This window comes from Opisthocomus hoazin, chromosome 30 (assembly GCF_030867145.1).
Source record: "Opisthocomus hoazin isolate bOpiHoa1 chromosome 30, bOpiHoa1.hap1, whole genome shotgun sequence".
Classification (NCBI taxonomy): Eukaryota; Metazoa; Chordata; class Aves; order Opisthocomiformes; family Opisthocomidae; genus Opisthocomus; species Opisthocomus hoazin.
The window spans coordinates 4,577,777-4,601,559 of NC_134443.1; positions in this window are offsets into that span (position 1 = coordinate 4,577,777).

A 23,783-nucleotide genomic window follows, 5' to 3' on the forward strand; every position below is an offset into this window, starting at 1 on the left:
AGCCCCAGTCTGTGTGCCTCTGTGCGAGCAGTGCCATGGGCAGATGAGGCTGAGCAACAGCTTTCCAGGCTAGCTCTTTCTGGCTGCGAGCTATCTGCAGATGTTCGCATTTTGGGAGCAGGGCTGCCGGAGACGCCCGGCACGGACCCCCAAAGGTAAGTTTGAAGTTTGAGGTGGCAAGACAAGCAAGCAGCCCCAGTCTCTGTGCCTCTGTGCGAGCAGTGCCATGGGCAGATGAGGCTGAGCAACAGCTTTCCAGGCTAGCTCTTTCTGGCTGCGAGCTATCTGCAGACGTTCGCATTTTGGGAGCAGGGCTGCCGGAGACGCCCGGCAGAGAATCCCAGAGATACGTTTGAAGTTTGAGGTGGCAAGACAAGCAAGCAGCCCCAGTCTGTGTGCCTCTGTGCGAGCAGTGCCATGGGCAGATGAGGCTGAGCAACAGCTTTCCAGGCTAGCTCTTTCTGGCTGCGAGCTATCTGCAGACGTTCGCATATTGGGAGCTGGGCTGCTGGAGACGCCCTGCACAGAACCCCAGAGGTACGTTTGAAGTTTGAGGTGGCAGGACAAGCAAGCAGCCCCAGTCTGTGTGCCTCTGTGCGAGCAGTGCCATGGGCAGATGAGGCTGAGCAACAGCTTTCCAGGCTAGCTGTTACTGGCTGCGAGCTATCTGCAGACGTTCGCATTTTGGGAGCAGGGCTGCCGGAGGCGCCTGGCACGGACCCCCAAAGATACGTTGGAAGTTTGAGGTGGCAAGACAAGCAAGCAGCCCCAGTCTGTGTGCCTCTGTGCGAGCAGTGCCATGGGCAGATGAGGCTGAGCAACAGCTTTCCAGGCTAGCTCTTTCTGCCTGCGAGCTATCTGCAGACGTTCGCATTTTGGGAGCAGGGCTGCTGGAGACGCCCGGCACGGACCCCCAGACGTACGTTTGAAGTTTGAGGTGGCAAGACAAGCAAGCAGCCCCAGTCTGTGTGCCTCTGTGCGAGCAGTGCCATGGGCAGATGAGGCTGAGCAACAGCTTTCCAGGCTAGCTCTTTCTGGCTGCGAGCTATCTGCAGACGTTCGCATTTTGGGAGCAGGGCTGCCGGAGACGCCCTGCACAGAACCCCAGAGATACGTTTGAAGTTTGAGGTGGCAAGACAAGCAAGCAGCCCCAGTCTGTGTGCCTCTGTGCGAGCAGTGCCATGGGCAGATGAAGCTGAGCAACAGCTTTCCAGGCTAGCTCTTTCTGGCTGCGAGCTATCTGCAGACGTTCGCATTTTGGGAGCAGGGCTGCCGGAGGCTCCCCGCACGGACCCCCAGAGCTGCGTTAGAAGTTTGAGGTGGCAAGACAAGCAAGCAGCCCCAGTCTCTGTGCCTCTGTGCGAGCAGTGCCATGGGCAGATGAGGCTGAGCAACAGCTTTCCAGGCTAGCTCTTTCTGGCTGCGAGCTATCTGCAGACGTTCGCATTTTGGGAGCAGGGCTGCCGGAGACGCCCTGCCCAGAACCCCAGAGGTACGTTTGAAGTTTGAGGTGGCAAGACAAGCAAGCAGCCCCAGTCTCTGTGCCTCTGTGTGAGCAGTGCCATGGGCAGATGAGGCTCAGCAACAGCTTTCCAGGCTAGCTCTTTCTGGCTGCGAGCTATCTGCAGACGTTCGCATTTTGGGAGCAGGGCTGCCGCAGACGCCCGGCACAGAATCCCAGAGATACGTTTGAAGTTTGAGGTGGCAAGACAAGCAAGCAGCCCCAGTCTCTGTGCCTTTGTGCGAGCAGTGCCATGGGCAGATGAGGCTGAGCAACAGCTTTCCAGGCTAGCTCTTTCTGGCTGCGAGCTATTTGCAGACGTTCGCATTTTGGGAGCAGGGCTGCTGGAGACGCCCGGCACGGACCCCCAAAGGTACGTTTGAAGTTTGAGGTGGCAAGACAAGCAAGCAGCCCCAGTCTGTGTGCCTCTGTGCGAGCAGTGCCATGGGCAGATGAGGCTGAGCAACAGCTTTCCAGGCTAGCTCTTTCTGGCTGTGAGCTATCTGCAGACGTTCGCATTTTGGGAGCAGGGCTGCTGGAGACGCCGGGCACGGACACCCAGAGGTATGTTTGAAGTTTGAGGTGGCAAGACAAGCAAGCAGCCCCAGTCTGTGTGCCTCTGTGCGAGCAGTGCCATGGGCAGATGAGGCTGAGCAACTGCTTTCCAGGCTAGCTCTTTCTGGCTGCGAGCTATCTGCAGACGTTCGCATTTTGGGAGCAGGGCTGCTGGAGACGCCCGGCACAGAACCCCAGAGATACGTTTGAAGTTTGAGGTGGCAAGACAAGCAAGCAGCCCCAGTCTCTGTGCCTCTGTGCGAGCAGTGCCATGGGCAGATGAGGCTGAGCAACAGCTTTCCAGGCTAGCTCTTTCTGGCTGCGAGCTATCTGCAGACGTTCGCATTTTGGGAGCAGGGCTGCCGGAGACGCCCTGCACAGAACCCCAGAGATACGTTTGAAGTTTGAGGTGGCAAGACAAGCAAGCAGCCCCAGTCTGTGTGCCTCTGTGCGAGCAGTGCCATGGGCAGATGAGGCTGAGCAACGGCTTTCCAGGCTAGCTCTTTCTGGCTGCGAGCTATCTGCAGACGTTCGCATTTTTGGAGCAGGGCTGCCGGAGGCTCCCCGCACGGACCCCCAGAGGTACGTTAGAAGTTTGAGGTGGCAAGACAAGCAAGCAGCCCCAGTCTCTGTGCCTCTGTGCGAGCAGTGCCATGGGCAGATGAGGCTGAGCAACAGCTTTCCAGGCTAGCTCTTTCTGGCTGCGAGCTATCTGCAGACGTTCGCATTTTGGGAGCAGGGCTGCCGGAGACGCCCTGCCCAGAACCCCAGAGGTACGTTTGAAGTTTGAGGTGGCAAGACAAGCAAGCAGCCCCAGTCTCTGTGCCTCTGTGTGAGCAGTGCCATGGGCAGATGAGGCTGAGCAACAGCTTTCCAGGCTAGCTCTTTCTGGCTGCGAGCTATCTGCAGACGTTCGCATTTTGGGAGCAGGGCTGCCGCAGACGCCCGGCACAGAATCCCAGAGATACGTTTGAAGTTTGAGGTGGCAAGACAAGCAAGCAGCCCCAGTCTCTGTGCCTTTGTGCGAGCAGTGCCATGGGCAGATGAGGCTGAGCAACAGCTTTCCAGGCTAGCTCTTTCTGGCTGCGAGCTATCTGCAGACGTTCGCATTTTGGGAGCAGGGCTGCTGGAGACGCCCGGCACGGACCCCCAAAGGTACGTTTGAAGTTTGAGGTGGCAAGACAAGCAAGCAGCCCCAGTCTGTGTGCCTCTGTGCGAGCAGTGCCATGGGCAGATGAGGCTGAGCAACAGCTTTCCAGGCTAGCTCTTTCTGGCTGTGAGCTATCTGCAGACGTTCGCATTTTGGGAGCAGGGCTGCTGGAGACGCCGGGCACGGACACCCAGAGGTATGTTTGAAGTTTGAGGTGGCAAGACAAGCAAGCAGCCCCAGTCTGTGTGCCTCTGTGCGAGCAGTGCCATGGGCAGATGAGGCTGAGCAACTGCTTTCCAGGCTAGCTCTTTCTGGCTGTGAGCTATCTGCACACGTTCGCATTTTGGGAGCAGGGCTGCTGGAGACGCCCTGCACAGAACCCCAGAGATACGTTTGAAGTTTGAGGTGGCAAGACAAGCAAGCAGCCCCAGTCTGTGTGCCTCTGTGCGAGCAGTGCCATGGGCAGATGAGGCTGAGCAACCGCTTTCCAGGCTAGCTCTTTCTGGCTGCGAGCTATCTGCAGACGTTCGCGTACTGGGAGCATGGCTGCCGGAGACGCCCTGCACAGAACCCCAGAGATACGTTTGAAGTTTGAGGTGGCAAGACAAGCAAGCAGCCCCAGTCTGTGTGCCTCTGTGCGAGCAGTGCCATGGGCAGATGAGGCTGAGCAACAGCTTTCCAGGCTAGCTCTTTCTGGCTGCGAGCTATCTGCAGACGTTCGCATTTTGGGAGCAGGGCTGCCGGAGACGCCCTGCACAGAACCCCAGACGTACGTTTGAAGTTTGAGGTGGCAAGACAAGCAAGCAGCCCCAGTCTCTGTGCCTCTGTGCGAGCAGTGCCATGGGCAGATGAGGCTGAGCAACAGCTTTCCAGGCTAGCTCTTTCTGGCTGCGAGCTATCTGCAGACGTTAGCATTTTGGGAGCAGGGCTGCCGGAGGCGCCCGGCACGGACCCCCAGAGGTACGTTTGAAGTTTGAGGTGGCAAGACAAGCAAGCAGCCCCAGTCTGTGTGCCTCTGTGCGAGCAGTGCCATGGGCAGATGAGGCTGAGCAACAGCTTTCCAGGCTAGCTCTTTCTGGCTGCGAGCTATCTGCAGACGTTCGCATTTTGGGAGCAGGGCTGCTGGAGACGCCGGGCACGGACACCCAGAGGTATGTTTGAAGTTTGAGGTGGCAAGACAAGCAAGCAGCCCCAGTCTGTGTGCCTCTGTGCGAGCAGTGCCATGGGCAGATGAGACTGAGCAACAGCTTTCCAGGCTAGCTGTTTCTGGCTGCGAGCTATCTGCAGACGTTCGCATTTTGGGAGCAGGGCTGCCGGAGACGCCCGGCACGGACCCCCAGACGTACGTTTGAAGTTTGAGGTGGCAAGACAAGCAAGCAGCCCCAGTCTGTGTGCCTCTGTGCGAGCAGTGCCATGGGCAGATGAGGCTGAGCAACAGCTTTCCAGGCTAGCTCTTTCTGGCTGCGAGCTATTTGCAGACGTTAGCATTTTGGGAGCAGGGCTGCTGGAGATGCCCGGCACGGACCCCCAGAGATACGTTTGAAGTTTGAGGTGGCAAGACAAGCAAGCAGCCCCAGTCTGTGTGCCTCTGTGCGAGCAGTGCCATGGGCAGATGAGGCTGAGCAACAGCTTTCCAGGCTAGCTCTTTCTGGCTGTGAGCAATCTGCAGACGTTCGCATTTTGGGAGCAGGTCTGCCGGAGGCTCCCTGCACGGACCCCCAGACGTACGTTTGAAGTTTGAGGTGGCAAGACAAGCAAGCAGCCCCAGTCTGTGTGCCTCTGTGCGAGCAGTGCCATGGGCAGATGAGGCTGAGCAACAGCTTTCCAGGCTAGCTCTTTCTGGCTGCGAGCTATCTGCAGATGTTCGCATTTTGGGAGCAGGGCTGCTGGAGATGCCCGGCACGGACCCCCAGAGGTACGTTTGAAGTTTGAGGTGGCAAGACAAGCAAGCAGCCCCAGTCTCTGTGCCTCTGTGCGAGCAGTGCCATGGGCAGATGAGGCTGAGCAACAGCTTTCCAGGCTAGCTCTTTCTGGCTGCGAGCTATCTGCAGACGTTCGCATTTTGGGAGCAGGGCTGCCGGAGGCGCCCGGCACGGACCCCCAGAGTTACGTTTGAAGTTTGAGGTGGCAAGACAAGCAAGCAGCCCCAGTCTGTGTGCCTCTGTGCGAGCAGTGCCATGGGCAGATGAGGCTGAGCAACAGCTTTCCAGGCTAGCTCTTTCTGGCTGCGAGCTATCTGCAGACGTTCGCATTTTGGGAGCAGGGCTGCTGGAGACGCCCTGCACAGAACCCCAGAGATACGTTTGAAGTTTGAGGTGGCAAGACAAGCAAGCAGCCCCAGTCTCTGTGCCTCTGTGCGAGCAGTGCCATGGGCAGATGAGGCTGAGCAACAGCTTTCCAGGCTAGCTCTTTCTGGCTGCGAGCTATCTGCAGACGTTAGCATTTTGGGAGCAGGGCTGCTGGAGATGCCCGGCACGGACCCGCAGACCTACGTTTGAAGTTTGAGGTGGCAAGACAAGCAAGCAGCCCCAGTCTGTGTGCCTCTGTGCGAGCAGTGCCATGGGCAGATGAGGCTGAGCAACTGCTTTCCAGGCTAGCTCTTTCTGGCTGCGAGCTATCTGCAGACGTTCGCATTTTGGGAGCAGGGCTGCCGGAGACGCCCTGCACAGAACCCCAGAGATACGTTTGAAGTTTGAGGTGGCAAGACAAGCAAGCAGCCCCAGTCTGTGTGCCTCTGTGCGAGCAGTGCCATGGGCAGATGAGGCTGAGCAACAGCTTTCCAGGCTAGCTCTTTCTGGCTGCGAGCTATCTGCAGATGTTCGCATTTTGGGAGCAGGGCTGAAGGATACGCCCGGTACGGACCCCCAGAGCTACGTTAGAAGTTTGAGGTGGCAAGACAAGCAAGCAGCCCCAGTCTCTGTGCCTCTGTGCGAGCAGTGCCATGGGCAGATGAGGCTGAGCAACAGCTTTCCAGGCTAGCTCTTTCTGGCTGCGAGCTATCTGCAGACGTTCGCATTTTGGGAGCAGGGCTGCCGGAGACGCCCGGTACAGAACCCCAGAGATACGTTTGAAGTTTGAGGTGGCAAGACAAGCAAGCAGCCCCAGTCTGTGTGCCTCTGTGCGAGCAGTGCCATGGGCAGATGAGGCTGAGCAACAGCTTTCCAGGCTAGCTCTTTCTGGCTGCGAGCTATCTGCAGACGTTTGCATTTTGGCAGCAGGGCTGCTGGAGATGCCCGGCACGGACCCCCAAAGCTACGTTTGAAGTTTGAGGTGGCAAGACAAGCAAGCAGCCCCAGTCTCTGTGCCTCTGTGCGAGCAGTGCCATGGGCAGATGAGGCTGAGCAACAGCTTTCCAGGCTAGCTCTTTCTGGCTGCGAGCTATCTGCAGACGTTCGCATTTTGGGAGCAGGGCTGCTGGAGATGCCCGGCACGGACCCCCAGACGTATGTTTGAAGTTTGAGGTGGCAAGACAAGCAAGCAGCCCCAGTCTGTGTGCCTCTGTGCGAGCAGTGCCATGGGCAGATGAGGCTGAGCAACAGCTTTCCAGGCTAGCTCTTTCTGGCTGCGAGCTATCTGCAGACGTTCGCATTTTGGGAGCAGGGCTGCCGGAGGCGCCCGGCACGGACCCCCAAAGATACGTTGGAAGTTTGAGGTGGCAAGACAAGCAAGCAGCCCCAGTCTGTGTGCCTCTGTGCGAGCAGTGCCATGGGCAGATGAGGCTGAGCAACAGCTTTCCAGGCTAGCTCTTTCTGGCTGCGAGCTATCTGCAGACGTTCGCATTTTGGGAGCAGGGCTGCTGGAGACGCCATGCACAGAACCCCAGAGATACGTTTGAAATTTGAGGTGGCAAGACAAGCAAGCAGCCCCAGTCTGTGTGCCTCTGTGCGAGCAGTGCCATGGGCAGATGAGGCTGAGCAACAGCTTTCCAGGCTAGCTCTTTCTGGCTGCGAGCTATCTGCAGACGTTCGCATTTTGGGAGCAGGGCTGCCGGAGGCGCCCGGCACGGACCCCCAGAGGTAAGTTTGAAGTTTGAGGTGGCAAGACAAGCAAGCAGCCCCAGTCTGTGTGCCTCTGTGCGAGCAGTGCCATGGGCAGATGAGGCTGAGCAACAGCTTTCCAGGCTAGCTCTTTCTGGCTGCGAGCTATCTGCAGACGTTCGCATTTTGGGAGCAGGGCTGCTGGAGATGCCCGGCACGGACCCCCAGACGTATGTTTGAAGTTTGAGGTGGCAAGACAAGCAAGCAGCCCCAGTCTGTGTGCCTCTGTGCGAGCAGTGCCATGGGCAGATGAGGCTGAGCAACAGCTTTCCAGGCTAGCTCTTTCTGGCTGCGAGCTATCTGCAGACGTTCGCATTTTGGGAGCAGGGCTGCCGGAGGCGCCCGGCACGGACCCCCAAAGATACGTTGGAAGTTTGAGGTGGCAAGACAAGCAAGCAGCCCCAGTCTGTGTGCCTCTGTGCGAGCAGTGCCATGGGCAGATGAGGCTGAGCAACAGCTTTCCAGGCTAGCTCTTTCTGGCTGCGAGCTATCTGCAGACGTTCGCATTTTGGGAGCAGGGCTGCTGGAGACGCCATGCACAGAACCCCAGAGATACGTTTGAAATTTGAGGTGGCAAGACAAGCAAGCAGCCCCAGTCTGTGTGCCTCTGTGCGAGCAGTGCCATGGGCAGATGAGGCTGAGCAACAGCTTTCCAGGCTAGCTCTTTCTGGCTGCGAGCTATCTGCAGACGTTCGCATTTTGGGAGCAGGGCTGCCGGAGGCGCCCGGCACGGACCCCCAGAGGTAAGTTTGAAGTTTGAGGTGGCAAGACAAGCAAGCAGCCCCAGTCTGTGTGCCTCTGTGCGAGCAGTGCCATGGGCAGATGAGGCTGAGCAACAGCTTTCCAGGCTAGCTCTTTCTGGCTGCGAGCTATCTGCAGACGTTCGCATTTTGGGAGCAGGGCTGCCGGAGACGCCCTGCACAGAACCCCAGAGATACGTTTGAAGTTTGAGGTGGCAAAACAAGCAAGCAGCCCCAGTCTGTGTGCCTCTGTGCGAGCAGTGCCATGGGCAGATGAGGCTGAGCAACAGCTTTCCAGGCTAGCTCTTTCTGGCTGCGAGCTATCTGCAGACGTTAGCATTTTGGGAGCAGGGCTGCGGAGACGCCCGGCACGGACCCCCAGAGGTACGTTTGAAGTTTGAGGTGGCAAGACAAGCAAGCAGCCCCAGTCTGTGTGCCTCTGTGCGAGCAGTGCCATGGGCAGATGAGGCTGAGCAACAGCTTTCCAGGCTAGCTCTTTCTGGCTGCGAGCTATCTGCAGACGTTCGCATTTTGGGAGCAGGGCTGCTGGAGACGCCCGGCACGGACTACCAGAGGTACGTTTGAAGTTTGAGGTGGCAAGACAAGCAAGCAGCCCCAGCCTCTGTGCCTCTGTGCGAGCAGTGCCATGGGCAGATGAGGCTGAGCAACAGCTTTCCAGGCTAGCTCTTTCTGGCTGCGAGCTATCTGCAGACGTTAGCATTTTGGGAGCAGGGCTGCCGGAGACACCCTGCACAGCACCTCAGAGATACGTTTTAAGTTTGAGGTGGCAAGACAAGCAAGCAGCCCCAGTCTGTGTGCCTCTGTGCGAGCAGTGTCATGGGCAGATGAGGCTGAGCAACAGCTTTCCAGGCTAGCTCTTTCTGGCTGCGAGCTATCTGCAGACGTTCGCATTTTGGGAGCAGGGCTGCCGGAGGCGCCCGGCACGGACCCCCAGAGGTACGTTTGAAGTTTGAGGTGGCAAGACAAGCAAGCAGCCCCAGTCTGTGTGCCTCTGTGCGAGCAGTGCCATGGGCAGATGAGGCTGAGCAACAGCTTTCCAGGCTAGCTCTTTCTGGCTGCGAGCTATCTGCAGATGTTCGCATTTTGGGAGCAGGGCTGCCGGAGACGCCCTGCACAGAACCCCAGAGATACGTTTGAAGTTTGAGGTGGCAAGACAAGCAAGCAGCCCCAGTCTGTGTGCCTCTGTGCGAGCAGTGCCATGGGCAGATGAGGCTGAGCAACAGCTTTCCAGGCTAGCTCTTTCTGGCTGCGAGCTATCTGCAGACGTTCGCATTTTGGGAGCAGGGCTGCTGGAGACGCCCGGCACAGAACCCCAGACGTACGTTTGAAGTTTGAGGTGGCAAGACAAGCAAGCAGCCCCAGTCTCTGTGCCTCTGTGCGAGCAGTGCCATGGGCAGATGAGGCTGAGCAACAGCTTTCCAGGCTAGCTCTTTCTGGGTGCGAGCTATCTGCAGACGTTCGCATTTTGGGAGCAGGGCTGTCGGAGGCGCCCCGCACGGACCCCCAGACGTACGTTGGAAGTTTGAGATGGCAAGACAAGCAAGCAGCCCCAGCCTCTGTGCCTCTGTGCGAGCAGTGCCATGGGCAGATGAGGCTGAGCAACAGCTTTCCAGGCTAGCTCTTTCTGGCTGCGAGCTATCTGCAGACGTTCGCATTTTGGGAGCAGGGCTGCTGGAGATGCCCGGCACGGACCCCCAGAGGTACGTTTGAAGTTTGAGGTGGCAAGACAAGCAAGCAGCCCCAGTCTGTGTGCCTCTGTGCGAGCAGTGCCATGGGCAGCTGAGGCTGAGCAACATCTTTACAGGCTAGCTCTTTCTGCCTGCGAGCTATCTGCAGACGTTCGCATTTTGGGAGCAGGGCTGCCGGAGGCTCCCCGCACGGACACCCAGACGTACGTTTGAAGTTTGAGGTGGCAAGACAAGCAAGCAGCCCCAGTCTGTGTGCCTCTGTGCGAGCAGTGCCATGGGCAGATGAGGCTGAGCAACAGCTTTCCAGGCTAGCTCTTTCTGGCTGCGAGCTATCTGCAGACGTTCGCATTTTGGGAGCAGGGCTGCCGGAGACGCCCTGCACAGAACCCCAGAGATACGTTTTAAGTTTGAGGTGGCAAGACAAGGAAGCAGCCCCAGTCTGTGTGCCTCTGTGCAAGCAGTGCCATGGGCAGATGAGGCTGAGCAACAGCTTTCCAGGCTAGCTCTTTCTGGCTGCGAGCTATCTGCAGACGTTCGCATTTTGGGAGCAGGGCTGCCTGAGGCGCCCGGCACGGACCCCCAGAGGTACGTTTGAAGTTTGAGGTGGCAAGACAAGCAAGCAGCCCCAGTCTGTGTGCCTCTGTGCGAGCAGTGCCATGGGCAGATGAGGCTGAGCAACAGCTTTCCAGGCTAGCTCTTTCTGGCTGCGAGCTATCTGCAGATGTTCGCATATTGGGAGCAGGGCTGCCGGAGACGCCCTGCACAGAACCCCAGAGCTACGTTTGAAGTTTGAGGTGGCAAGACAAGCAAGCAGCCCCAGTCTGTGTGCCTCTGTGCGAGCAGTGCCATGCGCAGATGAGGCTGAGCAACAGCTTTCCAGGCTAGCTCTTTCTGGCTGCGAGCTATCTGCAGACGTTCGCATTTTGGGAGCAGGGCTGCTGGAGACGCGCGGCACGGACCCCCAGAGGTACGTTTGAAGTTTGAGGTGGCAAGACAAGCAAGCAGCCCCAGTCTGTGTGCCTCTGTGCGAGCAGTGCCATGGGCAGATGAGGCTGAGCAACAGCTTTCCAGGCTAGCTCTTTCTGGCTGCGAGCTATCTGCAGACGTTCGCATTTTGGGAGCAGGGCTGCCGGAGACGCCCGGCACAGAATCCCAGAGATACGTTTGAAGTTTGAGGTGGCAAGACAAGCAAGCAGCCCCAGTCTCTGTGCCTTTGTGCGAGCAGTGCCATGGGCAGATGAGGCTGAGCAACAGCTTTCCAGGCTAGCTCTTTCTGGCTGCGAGCTATCTGCAGACGTTTGCATTTTGGGAGCAGGGCTGCTGGATACGCCCGGCACGGACACCCAGAGGTACGTTTGAAGTTTGAGGTGGCAAGACAATCAAGCAGCCCCAGTCTCTGTGCCTCTGTGCGAGCAGTGCCATGGGCAGATGAGGCTGAGCAACAGCTTTCCAGGCTAGCTCTTTCTGGCTGTGAGCTATCTGCAGACGTTCGCATTTTGGGAGCAGGGCTGCCGGAGACGCCCGGCACAGAATCCCAGAGATACGTTTGAAGTTTGAGGTGGCAAGACAAGCAAGCAGCCCCAGTCTCTGTGCCTTTGTGCGAGCAGTGCCATGGGCAGATGAGGCTGAGCAACAGCTTTCCAGGCTAGCTCTTTCTGGCTGCGAGCTATCTGCAGACGTTCGCATTTTGGGAGCAGGGCTGCCGGAGACGCCCGGCACAGAATCCCAGAGATACGTTTGAAGTTTGAGGTGGCAAGACAAGCAAGCAGCCCCAGTCTCTGTGCCTCTGTGCGAGCAGTGCCATGGGCAGAGGAGGCTGAGCAACAGCTTTCCAGGCTAGCTCTTTCTGGCTGCGAGCTATCTGCAGACGTTCGCATTTTGGGAGCAGGGCTGCTGGAGATGCCCGGCACGGACCCCCAGAGATACGTTTGAAGTTTGAGGTGGCAAGACAAGCAAGCAGCCCCAGTCTGTGTGCCTCTGTGCGAGCAGTGCCATGGGCAGATGAGGCTGAGCAACAGCTTTCCAGGCTAGCTCTTTCTGGCTGTGAGCAATCTGCAGACGTTCGCATTTTGGGAGCAGGTCTGCCGGAGGCTCCCTGCACGGACCCCCAGACGTACGTTTGAAGTTTGAGGTGGCAAGACAAGCAAGCAGCCCCAGTCTGTGTGCCTCTGTGCGAGCAGTGCCATGGGCAGATGAGGCTGAGCAACAGCTTTCCAGGCTAGCTCTTTCTGGCTGCGAGCTATCTGCAGATGTTCGCATTTTGGGAGCAGGGCTGCTGGAGATGCCCGGCACGGACCCCCAGAGGTACGTTTGAAGTTTGAGGTGGCAAGACAAGCAAGCAGCCCCAGTCTCTGTGCCTCTGTGCGAGCAGTGCCATGGGCAGATGAGGCTGAGCAACAGCTTTCCAGGCTAGCTCTTTCTGGCTGCGAGCTATCTGCAGACGTTCGCATTTTGGGAGCAGGGCTGCCGGAGGCGCCCGGCACGGACCCCCAGAGTTACGTTTGAAGTTTGAGGTGGCAAGACAAGCAAGCAGCCCCAGTCTCTGTGCCTCTGTGCGAGCAGTGCCATGGGCAGATGAGGCTGAGCAACAGCTTTCCAGGCTAGCTCTTTCTGGCTGCGAGCTATCTGCAGACGTTCGCATTTTGGGAGCAGGGCTGCTGGAGACGCCCTGCACAGAACCCCAGAGATACGTTTGAAGTTTGAGGTGGCAAGACAAGCAAGCAGCCCCAGTCTCTGTGCCTCTGTGCGAGCAGTGCCATGGGCAGATGAGGCTGAGCAACAGCTTTCCAGGCTAGCTCTTTCTGGCTGCGAGCTATCTGCAGACGTTAGCATTTTGGGAGCAGGGCTGCTGGAGATGCCCGGCACGGACCCGCAGACCTACGTTTGAAGTTTGAGGTGGCAAGACAAGCAAGCAGCCCCAGTCTGTGTGCCTCTGTGCGAGCAGTGCCATGGGCAGATGAGGCTGAGCAACAGCTTTCCAGGCTAGCTCTTTCTGTCTGCGAGCTATCTGCAGACGTTCGCATTTTGGGAGCAGGGCTGCCGGAGACGCCCTGCACAGAACCCCAGAGATACGTTTGAAGTTTGAGGTGGCAAGACAAGCAAGCAGCCCCAGTCTGTGTGCCTCTGTGCGAGCAGTGCCATGGGCAGATGAGGCTGAGCAACAGCTTTCCAGGCTAGCTCTTTCTGGCTGCGAGCTATCTGCAGATGTTCGCATTTTGGGAGCAGGGCTGAAGGAGACGCCCGGTACGGACCCCCAGAGCTACGTTAGAAGTTTGAGGTGGCAAGACAAGCAAGCAGCCCCAGTCTGTGTGCCTCTGTGCGAGCAGTGCCATGGGCAGATGAGGCTGAGCAACAGCTTTCCAGGCTAGCTCTTTCTGGCTGCGAGCTATCTGCAGACGTTCGCATTTTGGGAGCAGGGCTGCTGGAGACGCCCTGCACAGAACCCCAGAGATACGTTTGAAGTTTGAGGTGGCAAAACAAGCAAGCAGCCCCAGTCTGTGTGCCTCTGTGCGAGCAGTGCCATGGGCAGATGAGGCTGAGCAACAGCTTTCCAGGCTAGCTCTTTCTAGCTGCGAGCTATCTGCAGACGTTAGCATTTTGGGAGCAGGGCTGCGGAGACGCCCGGCACGGACCCCCAGGGCTACGTTTGAAGTTTGAGGTGGCAAGACAAGCAAGCAGCCCCAGTCTGTGTGCCTCTGTGCGAGCAGTGCCATGGGCAGATGAGGCTGAGCAACAGCTTTCCAGGCTAGCTCTTTCTGGCTGCGAGCTATCTGCAGATGTTCGCATTTTGGGAGCAGGGCTGCCGGAGACGCCCTGCACAGAACCCCAGAGATACGTTTGAAGTTTGAGGTGGCAAGACAAGCAAGCAGCCCCAGTCTGTGTGCCTCTGTGCGAGCAGTGCCATGGGCAGATGAGGCTGAGCAACAGCTTTCCAGGCTAGCTCTTTCTGGCTGCGAGCTATCTGCAGACGTTTGCATTTTGAGAGCAGGGCTGCCGGAGACGCCCGGCACAGAACCCCAGACGTACGTTTGAAGTTTGAGGTGGCAAGACAAGCAAGCAGCCCCAGTCTCTGTGCCTCTGTGCGAGCAGTGCCATGGGCAGATGAGGCTGAGCAACAGCTTTCCAGGCTAGCTCTTTCTGGCTGCGAGCTATCTGCAGACGTTCGCATTTTGGGAGCAGGGCTGTCGGAGGCGCCCCGCACGGACCCCCAGACGTACGTTGGAAGTTTGAGGTGGCAAGACAAGGAAGCAGCCCCAGCCTCTGTGCCTCTGTGCGAGCAGTGCCATGGGCAGATGAGGCTGAGCAACAGCTTTCCAGGCTAGCTCTTTCTGGCTGCGAGCTATCTGCAGACGTTTGCATTTTGGGAGCAGGGCTGCTGGAGATGCCCGGCACGGACCCCCAGAGGTACGTTTGAAGTTTGAGGTGGCAAGACAAGCAAGCAGCCCCAGTCTGTGTGCCTCTGTGCGAGCAGTGCCATGGGCAGCTGAGGGTGAGCAACATCTTTCCAGGCTAGCTCTTTCTGGCTGCGAGCTATCTGCAGACGTTCGCATTTTGGGAGCAGGGCTGCCGGAGGCTCCCCGCACGGACACCCAGACGTACGTTTGAAGTTTGAGGTGGCAAGACAAGCAAGCAGCCCCAGTCTGTGTGCCTCTGTGCGAGCAGTGCCATGGGCAGATGAGGCTGAGCAACAGCTTTCCAGGCTAGCTCTTTCTGGCTGCGAGCTATCTGCAGACGTTCGCATTTTGGGAGCAGGGCTGCCGGAGACGCCCTGCACAGAACCCCAGAGATACGTTTTAAGTTTGAGGTGGCAAGACAAGCAAGCAGCCCCAGTCTGTGTGCCTCTGTGCAAGCAGTGCCATGGGCAGATGAGGCTGAGTAACAGCTTTCCAGGCTAGCTCTTTCTGCCTGCGAGCTATCTGCAGACGTTCGCATTTTGGGAGCAGGGCTGCCTGAGGCGCCCGGCACGGACCCCCAGAAGTACGTTTGAAGTTTGAGGTGGCAAGACAAGCAAGCAGCCCCAGTCTGTGTGCCTCTGTGCGAGCAGTGCCATGGGCAGATGAGGCTGAGCAACAGCTTTCCAGGCTAGCTCTTTCTGGCTGCGAGCTATCTGCAGATGTTCGCATTTTGGGAGCAGGGCTGCCGGAGACGCCCTGCACAGAACCCCAGAGCTACGTTTGAAGTTTGAGGTGGCAAGACAAGCAAGCAGCCCCAGTCTGTGTGCCTCTGTGCGAGCAGTGCCATGCGCAGATGAGGCTGAGCAACAGCTTTCCAGGCTAGCTCTTTCTGGCTGCGAGCTATCTGCAGACGTTCGCATTTTGGGAGCAGGGCTGCTGGAGACGCCCGGCACGGACCCCCAGAGGTACGTTTGAAGTTTGAGGTGGCAAGACAAGCAAGCAGCCCCAGTCTGTGTGCCTCTGTGCGAGCAGTGCCATGGGCAGATGAGGCTGAGCAACAGCTTTCCAGGCTAGCTCTTTCTGGCTGCGAGCTATCTGCAGACGTTCGCATTTTGGGAGCAGGGCTGCTGGAGACGCCCTGCACAGAACCCCAGAGATACATTTGAAGTTTGAGGTGGCAAGACAAGCAAGCAGCCCCAGTCTGTGTGCCTCTGTGCGAGCAGTGCCATGGGCAGATGAGGCTGAGCAACAGCTTTCCAGGCTAGCTCTTTCTGGCTGCGAGCTATCTGCAGACGTTCGCATATTGGGAGCAGGGCTGTCGGAGATGCCCTGCACAGAACCCCAGAGATACGTTTGAAGTTTGAGGTGGCAAGACAAGCAAGCAGCCCCAGTCTGTGTGCCTCTGTGCGAGCAGTGCCATGGGCAGATGAGGCTGAGCAACAGCTTTCCAGGCTAGCTCTTTCTGGCTGCGAGCTATCTGCAGACGTTCGCATTTTGGGAGCAGGGCTGCCGGAGGCGCCCGGCACGGACCCCCAGAGGTAAGTTTGAAGTTTGAGGTGGCAAGACAAGCAAGCAGCCCCAGTCTGTGTGCCTCTGTGCGAGCAGTGCCATGGGCAGATGAGGCTGAGCAACAGCTTTCCAGGCTAGCTCTTTCTGGCTGCGAGCTATCTGCAGACGTTTGCATTTTGGGAGCAGGGCTGCCGGAGACGCCCTGCACAGAACCCCAGAGATACGTTTGAAGTTTGAGGTGGCAAGACAAGCAAGCAGCCCCAGTCTGTGTGCCTCTGTGCGAGCAGTGCCATGGGCAGATGAGGCTGAGCAACAGCTTTCCAGGCTAGCTCTTTCTGGCTGCGAGCTATCTGCAGACGTTTGCATTTTGAGAGCAGGGCTGCTGGAGACGCCCAGCACAGAACCCCAGACGTACGTTTGAAGTTTGAGGTGGCAAGACAAGCAAGCAGCCCCAGTCTCTGTGCCTCTGTGCGAGCAGTGCCATGGGCAGATGAGGCTGAGCAACAGCTTTCCAGGCTAGCTCTTTCTGGCTGCGAGCTATCTGCAGACGTTCGCATTTTGGGAGCAGGGCTGTCGGAGGCGCCCCGCACGGACCCCCAGACGTACGTTGGAAGTTTGAGGTGGCAAGACAAGGAAGCAGCCCCAGCCTCTGTGCCTCTGTGCGAGCAGTGCCATGGGCAGATGAGGCTGAGCAACAGCTTTCCAGGCTAGCTCTTTCTGGCTGCGAGCTATCTGCAGACGTTTGCATTTTGGGAGCAGGGCTGCTGGAGATGCCCGGCACGGACCCCCAGAGGTACGTTTGAAGTTTGAGGTGGCAAGACAAGCAAGCAGCCCCAGTCTGTGTGCCTCTGTGCGAGCAGTGCCATGGGCAGCTGAGGGTGAGCAACATCTTTCCAGGCTAGCTCTTTCTGCCTGCGAGCTATCTGCAGACGTTCGCATTTTGGGAGCAGGGCTGCCGGAGGCTCCCCGCACGGACACCCAGACGTACGTTTGAAGTTTGAGGTGGCAAGACAAGCAAGCAGCCCCAGTCTGTGTGCCTCTGTGCGAGCAGTGCCATGGGCAGATGAGGCTGAGCAACAGCTTTCCAGGCTAGCTCTTTCTGGCTGCGAGCTATCTGCAGACGTTCGCATTTTGGGAGCAGGGCTGCCGGAGACGCCCTGCACAGAACCCCAGAGATACGTTTTAAGTTTGAGGTGGCAAGACAAGCAAGCAGCCCCAGTCTGTGTGCCTCTGTGCAAGCAGTGCCATGGGCAGATGAGGCTGAGCAACAGCTTTCCAGGCTAGCTCTTTCTGCCTGCGAGCTATCTGCAGACGTTCGCATTTTGGGAGCAGGGCTGCCTGAGGCGCCCGGCACGGACCCCCAGAAGTACGTTTGAAGTTTGAGGTGGCAAGACAAGCAAGCAGCCCCAGTCTGTGTGCCTCTGTGCGAGCAGTGCCATGGGCAGATGAGGCTGAGCAACAGCTTTCCAGGCTAGCTCTTTCTGGCTGCGAGCTATCTGCAGATGTTCGCATTTTGGGAGCAGGGCTGCCGGAGACGCCCTGCACAGAACCCCAGAGGTACGTTTGAAGTTTGAGGTGGCAAGACAAGCAAGCAGCCCCAGTCTGTGTGCCTCTGTGCGAGCAGTGCCATGGGCAGATGAGGCTGAGCAACAGCTTTCCAGGCTAGCTCTTTCTGGCTGCGAGCTATCTGCAGACGTTCGCATATTGGGAGCAGGGCTGTCGGAGATGCCCTGCACAGAACCCCAGAGATACGTTTGAAGTTTGAGGTGGCAAGACAAGCAAGCAGCCCCAGTCTGTGTGCCTCTGTGCGAGCAGTGCCATGGGCAGATGAGGCTGAGCAACAGCTTTCCAGGCTAGCTCTTTCTGGCTGCGAGCTATCTGCAGACGTTCGCATTTTGGGAGCAGGGCTGCCGGAGGCGCCCGGCACGGACCCCCAGAGGTAAGTTTGAAGTTTGAGGTGGCAAGACAAGCAAGCAGCCCCAGTCTGTGTGCCTCTGTGCGAGCAGTGCCATGGGCAGATGAGGCTGAGCAACAGCTTTCCAGGCTAGCTCTTTCTGGCTGCGAGCTATCTGCAGACGTTCGCATTTTGGGAGCAGGGCTGCCGGAGACGCCCTGCACAGAACCCCAGAGATACGTTTGAAGTTTGAGGTGGCAAAACAAGCAAGCAGCCCCAGTCTGTGTGCCTCTGTGCGAGCAGTGCCATGGGCAGATGAGGCTGAGCAACAGCTTTCCAGGCTAGCTCTTTCTGGCTGCGAGCTATCTGCAGACGTTAGCATTTTGGGAGCAGGGCTGCGGAGACGCCCGGCACGGACCCCCAGGGCTACGTTTGAAGTTTGAGGTGGCAAGACAAGCAAGCAGCCCCAGTCTGTGTGCCTCTGTGCGAGCAGTGCCATGGGCAGATGAGGCTGAGCAACAGCTTTCCAGGCTAGCTCTTTCTGGCTGCGAGCTATCTGCAGATGTTCGCATTTTGGGAGCAGGGCTGCCGGAGACGCCCTGCACAGAACCCCAGAGATACGTTTGAAGTTTGAGGTGGCAAGACAAGCAAGCAGCCCCAGTCTGTGTGCCTCTGTGCGAGCAGTGCCATGGGCAGATGAGGCTGAGCAACAGCTTTCCAGGCTAGCTCTTTCTGGCTGCGAGCTATCTGCAGACGTTTGCATTTTGAGAGCAGGGCTGCTGGAGACGCCCAGCACAGAACCCCAGACGTACGTTTGAAGTTTGAGGTGGCAAGACAAGCAAGCAGCCCCAGTCTCTGTGCCTCTGTGCGAGCAGTGCCATGGGCAGATGAGGCTGAGCAACAGCTTTCCAGGCTAGCTCTTTCTGGCTGCGAGCTATCTGCAGACGTTCGCATTTTGGGAGCAGGGCTGTCGGAGGCGCCCCGCACGGACCCCCAGACGTACGTTGGAAGTTTGAGGTGGCAAGACAAGGAAGCAGCCCCAGCCTCTGTGCCTCTGTGCGAGCAGTGCCATGGGCAGATGAGGCTGAGCAACAGCTTTCCAGGCTAGCTCTTTCTGGCTGCGAGCTATCTGCAGACGTTTGCATTTTGGGAGCAGGGCTGCTGGAGATGCCCGGCACGGACCCCCAGAGGTACGTTTGAAGTTTGAGGTGGCAAGACAAGCAAGCAGCCCCAGTCTGTGTGCCTCTGTGCGAGCAGTGCCATGGGCAGCTGAGGGTGAGCAACATCTTTCCAGGCTAGCTCTTTCTGCCTGCGAGCTATCTGCAGACGTTCGCATTTTGGGAGCAGGGCTGCCGGAGGCTCCCCGCACGGACACCCAGACGTACGTTTGAAGTTTGAGGTGGCAAGACAAGCAAGCAGCCCCAGTCTGTGTGCCTCTGTGCGAGCAGTGCCATGGGCAGATGAGGCTGAGCAACAGCTTTCCAGGCTAGCTCTTTCTGGCTGCGAGCTATCTGCAGACGTTCGCATTTTGGGAGCAGGGCTGCCGGAGGCTCCCTGCACAGAACCCAGAGATACGTTTTAAGTTTGAGGTGGCAAGACAAGCAAGCAGCCCCAGTCTGTGTGCCTCTGTGCAAGCAGTGCCATGGGCAGATGAGGCTGAGCAACAGCTTTCCAGGCTAGCTCTTTCTGCCTGCGAGCTATCTGCAGACGTTCGCATTTTGGGAGCAGGGCTGCCTGAGGCGCCCGGCACGGACCCCCAGAAGTACGTTTGAAGTTTGAGGTGGCAAGACAAGCAAGCAGCCCCAGTCTGTGTGCCTCTGTGCGAGCAGTGCCATGGGCAGATGAGGCTGAGCAACAGCTTTCCAGGCTAGCTCTTTCTGGCTGCGAGCTATCTGCAGATGTTCGCATTTTGGGAGCAGGGCTGCCGGAGACGCCCTGCACAGAACCCCAGAGGTACGTTTGAAGTTTGAGGTGGCAAGACAAGCAAGCAGCCCCAGTCTGTGTGCCTCTGTGCGAGCAGTGCCATGCGCAGATGAGGCTGAGCAACAGCTTTCCAGGCTAGCTCTTTCTGGCTGCGAGCTATCTGCAGACGTTCGCATTTTGGGAGCAGGGCTGCTGGAGACGCCCTGCACAGAACCCCAGAGATACATTTGAAGTTTGAGGTGGCAAGACAAGCAAGCAGCCCCAGTCTGTGTGCCTCTGTGCGAGCAGTGCCATGGGCAGATGAGGCTGAGCAACAGCTTTCCAGGCTAGCTCTTTCTGGCTGCGAGCTATCTGCAGACGTTCGCATATTGGGAGCAGGGCTGTCGGAGATGCCCTGCACAGAACCCCAGAGATACGTTTGAAGTTTGAGGTGGCAAGACAAGCAAGCAGCCCCAGTCTGTGTGCCTCTGTGCGAGCAGTGCCATGGGCAGATGAGGCTGAGCAACAGCTTTCCAGGCTAGCTCTTTCTGGCTGCGAGCTATCTGCAGACGTTCGCATTTTGGGAGCAGGGCTGTCGGAGACGCCCTGCACAGAACCCCAGAGATACGTTTGAAGTTTGAGGTGGCAAGACAAGCAAGCAGCCCCAGTCTCTGTGCCTTTGTGTGAGCAGTGCCATGGGCAGATGAGGCTGAGCAACAGCTTTCCAGGCTAGCTCTTTCTGGCTGCGAGCTATCTGCAGACGTTCGCATTTTGGAAGCAGGGCTGCCGGAGACGCCCGGCACAGAATCCCAGAGATACGTTTGAAGTTTGAGGTGGCAAGACAAGCAAGCAGCCCCAGTCTCTGTGCCTTTGTGCGAGCAGTGCCATGGGCAGAGGAGGCTGAGCAACAGCTTTCCAGGCTAGCTCTTTCTGGCTGCGAGCTATCTGCAGACGTTCGCATTTTGGGAGCAGGGCTGCCGGAGGCGCCCCGCACGGACCCCGAAAGCTACGTTTGAAGTTTGACGTGGCAAGACAATCAAGCAGCCCCAGTCTCTGTGCCTCTGTGCGAGCAGTGCCATGGGCAGATGAGGCTGAGCAACAGCTTTCCAGGCTAGCTCTTTCTGGCTGCGAGCTATCTGCAGACGTTCGCATTTTGGGAGCAGGGCTGCCGGAGGCGCCCGGCACGGACCCCCAAAGCTACATTTGAAGTTTAAGGTGGCAAGACAAGCAAGCAGCCCCAGTCTGTGTGCCTCTGTGCGAGCAGTGCCATGGGCAGATGAGGCTGAGCAACAGCTTTCCAGGCTAGCTCTTTCTGGCTGCGAGCTATCTGCAGACGTTTGCATTTTGGGAGCAGGGCTGCCGGAGATGCCCGGCACAGAATCCCTGAGATACGTTTGAAGTTTGAGGTGGCAAGACAAGCAAGCAGCCCCAGTCTGTGTGCCTCTGTGCGAGCAGTGCCATGGGCAGATGAGGCTGAGCAACAGCTTTCCAGGCTAGCTCTTTCTGGCTGCGAGCTATCTGCAGACGTTCGCATTTTGGGAGCAGGGCTGCTGGAGTCGCCCGGCACGGACCACCAGACGTACGTTAGAAGTTTGAGGTGGCAAGACAAGCAAGCAGCCCCAGTCTGTGTGCCTCTGTGCAAGCAGTGCCATGGGCAGATGAGGCTGAGCAACAGCTTTCCAGGCTAGCTCTTTCTGGCTGCGAGCTATCTGCAGACGTTCGCATTTTGGGAGCAGGGCTGCCGGAGTCTCCCCGCACGGACCCCCAAAGCTACGTTTGAAGTTTGAGGTGGCAAGACAAGGAAGCAGCCCCAGTCTGTGTGCCTCTGTGCGAGCAGTGCCATGGGCAGATGAGGCTGAGCAACAGCTTTCCAGGCTAGCTCTTTCTGGCTGCGAGCTATCTGCACACGTTCGCATTTTGGGAGCAGGGCTGCCGGAGGCGCCTGGTACAGAACCCCAGAGCTACGTTTGAAGTTTGAGGTGGCAAGACAAGCAAGCAGCCCCAGTCTGTGTGCCTCTGTGCGAGCAGTGCCATGGGCAGAGGAGGCTGAGCAACAGCTTTCCAGGCTAGCTCTTTCTGGCTGCGAGCTATCTGCAGACGTTCGCATTTTGGGAGCAGGGCTGCTGGAGGCGCCGGGCACGGACCCCCAGAGGTACGTTAGAAGTTTGAGGTGGCAAGACAATCAAGCAGCCCCAGTCTGTGTGCCTCTGTGCGAGCAGTGCCATGGGCAGATGAGGCTGAGCAACAGCTTTCCAGACTAGCTCTTTCTGGCTGCGAGCTATCTGCAGACGTTCGCATTTTGGGAGCAGGGCTGCCGGAGACGCCCTGCACAGAACCCCAGAGATACGTTTTAAGTTTGAGGTGGCAAGACAAGCAAGCAGCCCCAGTCTGTGTGCCTCTGTGCAAGCAGTGCCATGGGCAGATGAGGCTGAGCAACAGCTTTCCAGGCTAGCTCTTTCTGCCTGCGAGCTATCTGCAGACGTTCGCATTTTGGGAGCAGGGCTGCCTGAGGCGCCCGGCACGGACCCCCAGAGGTACGTTTGAAGTTTGAGGTGGCAAGACAAGCAAGCAGCCCCAGTCTCTGTGCCTCTGTGCGAGCAGTGCCATGGGCAGATGAGGCTGAGCAACAGCTTTCCAGGCTAGCTCTTTCTGGCTGCGAGCTATCTGCAGATGTTCGCATATTGGGAGCAGGGCTGCCGGAGACGCCCTGCACAGAACCCCAGAGCTACGTTTGAAGTTTGAGGTGGCAAGACAAGCAAGCAGCCCCAGTCTCTGTGCCTCTGTGCGAGCAGTGCCATGCGCAGATGAGGCTGAGCAACAGCTTTCCAGGCTAGCTCTTTCTGGCTGCGAGCTATCTGCAGACGTTCGCATTTTGGGAGCAGGGCTGCTGGAGACGCCCGGCACGGACCCGCAGACCTACGTTTGAAGTTTGAGGTGGCAAGACAAGCAAGCAGCCCCAGTCTGTGTGCCTCTGTGCGAGCAGTGCCATGGGCAGATGAGGCTGAGCAACAGCTTTCCAGGCTAGCTCTTTCTGGCTGCGAGCTATCTGCAGACGTTCGCATTTTGGGAGCAGGGCTGCTGGAGACGCCCTGCACAGAACCCCAGAGATACATTTGAAGTTTGAGGTGGCAAGACAAGCAAGCAGCCCCAGTCTGTGTGCCTCTGTGCGAGCAGTGCCATGGGCAGATGAGGCTGAGCAACAGCTTTCCAGGCTAGCTCTTTCTGGCTGCGAGCTATCTGCAGACGTTCGCATATTGGGAGCAGGGCTGTCGGAGATGCCCTGCACAGAACCCCAGAGATACGTTTGAAGTTTGAGGTGGCAAGACAAGCAAGCAGCCCCAGTCTGTGTGCCTCTGTGCGAGCAGTGCCATGGGCAGATGAGGCTGAGCAACAGCTTTCCAGGCTAGCTCTTTCTGGCTGCGAGCTATCTGCAGACGTTTGCATTTTGGGAGCAGGGCTGCTGGATACGCCCGGCACGGTCACCCAGAGGTACGTTTGAAGTTTGAGGTGGCAAGACAATCAAGCAGCCCCAGTCTGTGTGCCTCTGTGCGAGCAGTGCCATGGGCAGATGAGGCTGAGCAACAGCTTTCCAGGCTAGCTCTTTCTGGCTGTGAGCTATCTGCAGACGTTCGCATTTTGGGAGCAGGGCTGCCGGAGACGCCCGGCACAGAATCCCAGAGATACGTTTGAAGTTTGAGGTGGCAAGACAAGCAAGCAGCCCCAGTCTCTGTGCCTTTGTGCGAGCAGTGCCATGGGCAGATGAGGCTGAGCAACAGCTTTCCAGGCTAGCTCTTTCTGGCTGCGAGCTATCTGCAGACGTTCGCATTTTGGGAGCAGGGCTGCCGGAGACGCCCGGCACAGAATCCCAGAGATACGTTTGAAGTTTGAGGTGGCAAGACAAGCAAGCAGCCCCAGTCTCTGTGCCTTTGTGCGAGCAGTGCCATGGGCAGAGGAGGCTGAGCAACAGCTTTCCAGGCTAGCTCTTTCTGGCTGCGAGCTATCTGCAGACGTTCGCATTTTGGGAGCAGGGCTGCCGGAGGCGCCCCGCACGGACCCCGAAAGCTACGTTTGAAGTTTGACGTGGCAAGACAAGCAAGCAGCCCCAGTCTCTGTGCCTCTGTGCGAGCAGTGTCATGGGCAGATGAGGCTGAGCAACAGCTTTCCAGGCTAGCTCTTTCTGGCTGCGAGCTATCTGCAGACGTTCGCATTTTGGGAGCAGGGCTGCCGGAGGCGCCCGGCACGGACCCCCAAAGCTACATTTGAAGTTTAAGGTGGCAAGACAAGCAAGCAGCCCCAGTCTGTGTGCCTCTGTGCGAGCAGTGCCATGGGCAGATGAGGCTGAGCAACAGCTTTCCAGGCTAGCTCTTTCTGGCTGCGAGCTATCTGCAGACG